The following is a 6,000-nucleotide window of genomic DNA, read 5'->3' on the forward strand; positions in this document are numbered from 1 at the left end:
TTTAATTATTTGTTACTTTTATTTCTTATTATTTTTTGGGGGTATTCTTAAAACTGCATTGTTGGTTAAGGGCTTGTAAGTAAGCATTTCACTGTAAGGTCTACACCTGTTGTATTCGGCGCATGTGACAAATACAATTTGATTTGATTTGATTAGAAAATAACACAATATATGTCACAACAGGTGGAAATATATGAGTCATGACAGTGTTTTGACCATATTACAGGGTTATGACAAGTTATGTCAGCTGTTATGACATATTATGACATGGTTATGACCGTGTCAAAACCAATTATGACACTGGGTGTCAAGTAAAGTGTTACCCCCCCCTTCATATAAAGTGTTGACAAATTCTTCATGAATTAAGGCAGAGTTTTGTTGGTTGCTCTTAACTGGTACTGTTATGACAGTCCTGATGTCACTCTCATGACCGTGCCACGACAGTGTCTTGATGCGCTATCCTATCATGTATGCATGCCCCGAATCCGTCAGTCAGTCAAACCGTTTAACAGCTTGAAAAGTGATGCCACTTGATAATGAAACATCAAAGCCCTCACAGTCCTCCCGGTATTTACTTAAGAACTTCCACCATTTTCTGAGCCGTAATCTGTATTAGCCCTCACTTCTGAAAGGCAACAGGAATCCCTAACTAAATGCTAATCCTCATCACATACAGTGTGTTTATCTTTCTTCTAACAGCTTTGTGGCTGTGAATCTCCATCTCTAATGCCATGCTGCCGGGTGTATTGTCTGTGTGGATAGATCAGAATCCTCAGGTATTATAAATGGAGAAAAAGGGAAAATAAGGGATTAACAACTAAGCGGTGGTTGAAATTTCATTGTAATAAAGAGACTTTGCAAAATTGTAAGACAAAAAGAACAAACACAGGAACATCTGAAGATTTCAAAAGTAATTTCCTCTTCAGTGAAAGTAAATTTATAGTTCACTGTTTGATAAAAGTAACAATCTTCTCTACCATACAGAAAAAGTTACAATGTTAAATGTTAGAACTGTTTAACTTTCGGTACATGTGCACTATGCAACAAGGCAAAGCATAAAACTTGAAAGCCCATCATAACATATTAAGCCAGTTCTCTAATTTTGCCAATATCAAAGGAACAACTTAATTGGAGGACGGGAGTTGAAAGAGATGTTTGGACTTCTTTTAGCTATCTGTGAAAGGAATTGACAAATACATATTTACACCAATGAAAAAAACATCTGAAGTTCTTTCACGAGACAGGAGAGAAATGTCAATCAACTCAAGGCCCAGGGAGGAGGCTGCTGATAGAGCTGGGGGGAAACACTGTGATTTCTACTCTTTAAAGTAGCACAAGCACTGCGTGACAAGAACAGACCAAAGGGGTATCCTACGAAGCAGATTTGAGGAGTTAACGAGGTAACTTTGGTCAACTCTGAGTTCAACTCAGGATAACCGGTCATACGAAAGTGGCTCACGTTTTAGCCAGGTAAATGTCTATGGCAGCGAATTCTTCAGAACTATCCTGCTCCGGGGCAGGCTAACTCACGGCTAACTCCATTTACCCTGAATGAAGTGACTGAGCCGCGAGTTGAGGACCAGTGAAATCAGATTCCCTTCCTTTCGCAAAGATTGCGTCATCATCCCCTTAATTTGAGAAAGATGACTGATTTAAATATTTGTTAAAAAAAAAGTTTAATGTTAAAATATATCACGTAACACATTTAGCAATGACAGAATACATTTTAAACTTCACGCATTGTAACACTTTTGGTGCTTGTGCATTGATAAGCACACCAAAGGCGGCATTAAATATAAGGGATTTTGGCAGAAATTAAAATGTGGCACTGACTCACCCATGGATTGATGTTTCAGCATTGTCTCAATGAAGAGTTCAGAGTTCGACTAGCCATGTGCGACATGCAGTTATAAGCCTGCTAGAGTTAGCGGCAGGCGGACAAGAAATATCCACCGTCGTAGTACAGATGAAGCCTGAGCTGGATTGTGAAGCTAACTGAAGCTGGTTAGCTTTAGAAAACCCTGAGTAGATCTAGCTTGCTTTGTAGGATATCCCTCAAGTCAACCCACTTGTTGCCATGTATACTGAACAAAAGTATAAACGCAACATGTAAAGTGTTAGTCCCATGTTTCATGAGCTGAAATAAAAGATCCCCAAAATGTTCCATACACACAAAACCTTTATTTCTCTCAAATTTTGCGCACAAATGTGTTCACATCCCTGTTAGTGAGCATCTCTCATTTGCCAAGATAATCCATCCACCTGACAGGTGTGGCATATCAAGAAGCTGATTAAACAGCATGATCATTACACAGGTGCACTTTGTGCTGGGGACAATAAAATGCCACTCTAAAATGTGCAGTTTTGTCACACAACACAATGCCACAGAAGTCTCAAGTTGAGGGAGCGTGCAATTGACATGCTGACTGCAGGAATGTCCACCAGAGCTGTTGCCAGATAATTTAATGTTCATTTCTCTACCACGTCGTTTTAGAGAATTTGGCAGTACGTCCAACCGGCCTCACAGAAAACACAGTGTCATTGATGGAAATTGTGTGTCAAGCATAGTTTATAGGACAGAATTCCCTCTTGTTGAGAATCAACTGTCCTTTACACAGATAATGACCCGATGCCTCTAAATGCTTGCAGGCTAAACAACAATCTGGCCTGTTGAACATCGAGGTAAAAAATAGAAAATCTCTCTCAGGGATAAGAACCAAAGTCATACCTGCCTGCTTCAGACACTAATCATATTCCCATCTTGGTGGGAATCGTGATGGCTTTATTGTGTTACCTGTCTATGGTGCCGGTCATGGAAAGGCCTTTCTACGCCTTTTTTTGTTACAATCCAATTTCATTGAATGCTGGCCCAAGATTTCACTCATCACAGCTGGACCTAATTCTCATCAACTGGCTACAAATGACTCCATTACTCATTTGCCCACTGAAGTGGCTATTGAGATCCAGTTGGAGTTGTTCAACTCTATGTGAATGAGGGAGCTGTAGTCACACACTTACACACTTACATCTTCCCTACATAACACTTTTCATATCAGACCACCACTAAGAAAAGTGAATGAGTCAGTACTCCGATTGACCAAATCAAATGAGCTCCAGTTACACACAGATTATAATCCTTTCAACTTGGTCTAGATGAGAAGTGAAAAGCATATTTTGATGCATTCTGTCATGCTCCCATTACATTTTGGTCATTGACAAATCAAAATCACACGCGCTGGGGTGGTTATGACTTGCAACGCTAGGGTGAAACATTCTTTATATTTGCAGATAGAAATATAGTAATTAGAAATATACTATGGAAAGGGGATACAGAACATGATAGGAGATTGATACTTTTGTTAAATTTTGTTGTGCACATATAGATCCCTTTTCAGTACACAACACACTGACGTCAGGCACAGATGCGAGCACATTTTGGATGCAGAAAGACTGGCCATCGCCATCAGCGCCCATTCAACATAGCTTAAATTTAAATACTTATTACTTCTATACAAAACAAAAAACTTTGGGGGTTTTCATACACTAACAATGTTGTTTTGATTATTGCTTGAACAGTCGGTATGATTTGGTTGTGATCTTCGCAAAATACCTATTTTGGAAGCAACAGTTGTTGGCTAGAATGCTAACACTCATTGACATAGGCTGTAGCAAAAGCTAGCCAGAGAACCCTTTTACTGTGTTTATTAAGTATAATGCAGTTGTTTTTTGATGATGACACAAACATTAAATTAAGCAGGACATTCATACGAGCCTTAAAATCCAGTTGTAATCCAAAAGTAGTGTGAAATGCATTCATAAGAAACATGTAAATGGAGGCTTTTTTTTGCTGCCGGTCAATGAGAACTCCCCCATGTATGTTCTGCCACCAAATTTGTGCGCATCACCCTCGTGTGGCAATGTTTGCAAACACAGAAAGGGGTCTATATCTGTCCCAGGGGGTGTCTCAATACCCCCCCCCCCCCATCCCTTCAGCACGGATCTGAAAACACATGATGGGTGAATGTGATATGGTGGAGAAGGGTGCTTTCACTTGTCCAGTTGTTTCAGATCAGTGTAGATTAAGTAAAGCAGACAAGCAACTTTTGACAAGCTAGAGAGGCACAGGCGCATTGCTAAGTGCAGAAAGAGGAACTAGGGTGGTGTGACGGAGTAGAGTAAAGCATCCGAATTCTGTAAATTACTGCCCTCTGGTGGGGGAGGTTCAAATGACCCTTACAGAGTGCCACTTTCCATTATCCCCTTACCCAGTACATAAGAAAGTATTTCATGATTTTCATATCAATGCACCAATAAATATCATATGTCATTCAAGAGTAGTGATGAAAATTAATAGCAGAGATCAATGCTGATGATCTCATCCAAATATCTAATCTGAAAAGTTGTCCTTGGGAAACTTTTAATTCAAGCTGATTTATGAAACAGTACTTTACATGATGACTCAACATACAAAAAAAAAACAGATCTTAAATGATAAACAGTTTCTGTCCCTGCTTTTCATTCACAGAGTAGTTGTCGGAAAAATATGAGCCTTGGGAAAGAGACAGGAAAGAATGATTCTCAGAGGATAGTATGAGAACTTCCTTGCAATTGCGAGCTCAGGTCAAAGGCCAAACACTATCATCATTACAGCATAGCCACCCAGTGAGTCATTGCAGAGTGAATCTGTCCTTAAAATCTATTGTATGACTGTCACTGCCTGAATTGTATTGGCTCTGACTCATTTGTGAATTTAACAGTATGGTCCACTGGCGTACTGGACACACCCGCAAGACGGGGAGGCCCACGAGCCTCTCATTGGTCTATTTTTGTACATTTAATAAATCATTTTGCCACTAACCCTCTTTTTTTTTTTTACTTTCAGGAATGTGACTGAAAAGGGGTAGGGACGTCCCAAGGATTCCCGATAGCACTGACCATGCAATGAGTGGAGCTTACTCAGGTGTTCAAAAGCTCATATCAGACCGTTGACCAAGAGCCTAAAACTTTTTAGCTAGTTCTTTATGAGTTTTAGTTAAGAAAACGATCTCTACGCAGAAGCGACAGTTACAGGGATGGTAAAAACAGCTTGAATGCAGTAGCAGCATCAGGGAAACTGGGCAGAAGGAAGTGGTGCTTCAAATACAGCAGTTTAGTTCTGCAACATCTTTAATTGAGCCTCTCATTCTCATTCTTAGCTTTAATTTGAGGGTATTTTTGTCACGCTCTGACCTTGAGAGCCCAGTTTTCTCTAGTTGGTTTGGTCAGGGTGTGAATTCTATGTTATGTATTTCTATGTTGGCCGAGTGTGGTTCCCAATCAGAGGCAGCTGTCGATCGTTGTCTCTGATTGGGGATCATACTTGGGTAGCCATTTTGCCTACCTTTAGTTGTGGGATCTTGTTTCTGTGTGTTTGGCTTGTTTGATGTATAGCCTTTAGAACTTCACGTTCAGTTGCTTTGTTATTTTGTTGAGTGTTTATTATTAACATTAAACATGTACGCATACCACGCTGCACCTTGGTCCAATCCTTTACTCAATGAACGTGACAATTTTCATCCATATCGGGTGAATCGTTTAGAAATTACAGCACTTTTTGTACATAGTCCCCCCATTTTAGGGGACCAAAAGTATTGGGACAAATTCACTTTTATTAAAGTAGTCAAATGTTAAAGCTACGATTAACTTTTTGGGCGACCCAACCAAATTCACATGGAAATGTGAGTTATAGATCTTTCATTCCCATTGAAAGTAAGTCTAAGAAGCGATAGATCTGTGTGCTATTTCTATGCTTCCAGTTCTAAAGTTTTGTTTTCGTGTCTTTTACTTTCGGTTTTGTACACCAGCTTCAAACAGCTGAATATACAATATTTTTGGTTATGGAAAATATATTTCACAGAGGTAGATGGTACAATGATTCTCTACACAATGACTGCTTCTTTTGACACATAAACTGAAATTAGGCAAAATATTAGAATTTTAGCAACCAGGAAATGGCGGAGA

The sequence above is a fragment of the Coregonus lavaretus genome, assembly GCF_964263955.1.
Source record: "Coregonus lavaretus genome assembly, chromosome: 9".
NCBI classification, from domain to species: Eukaryota; Metazoa; Chordata; class Actinopteri; order Salmoniformes; family Salmonidae; genus Coregonus; species Coregonus lavaretus.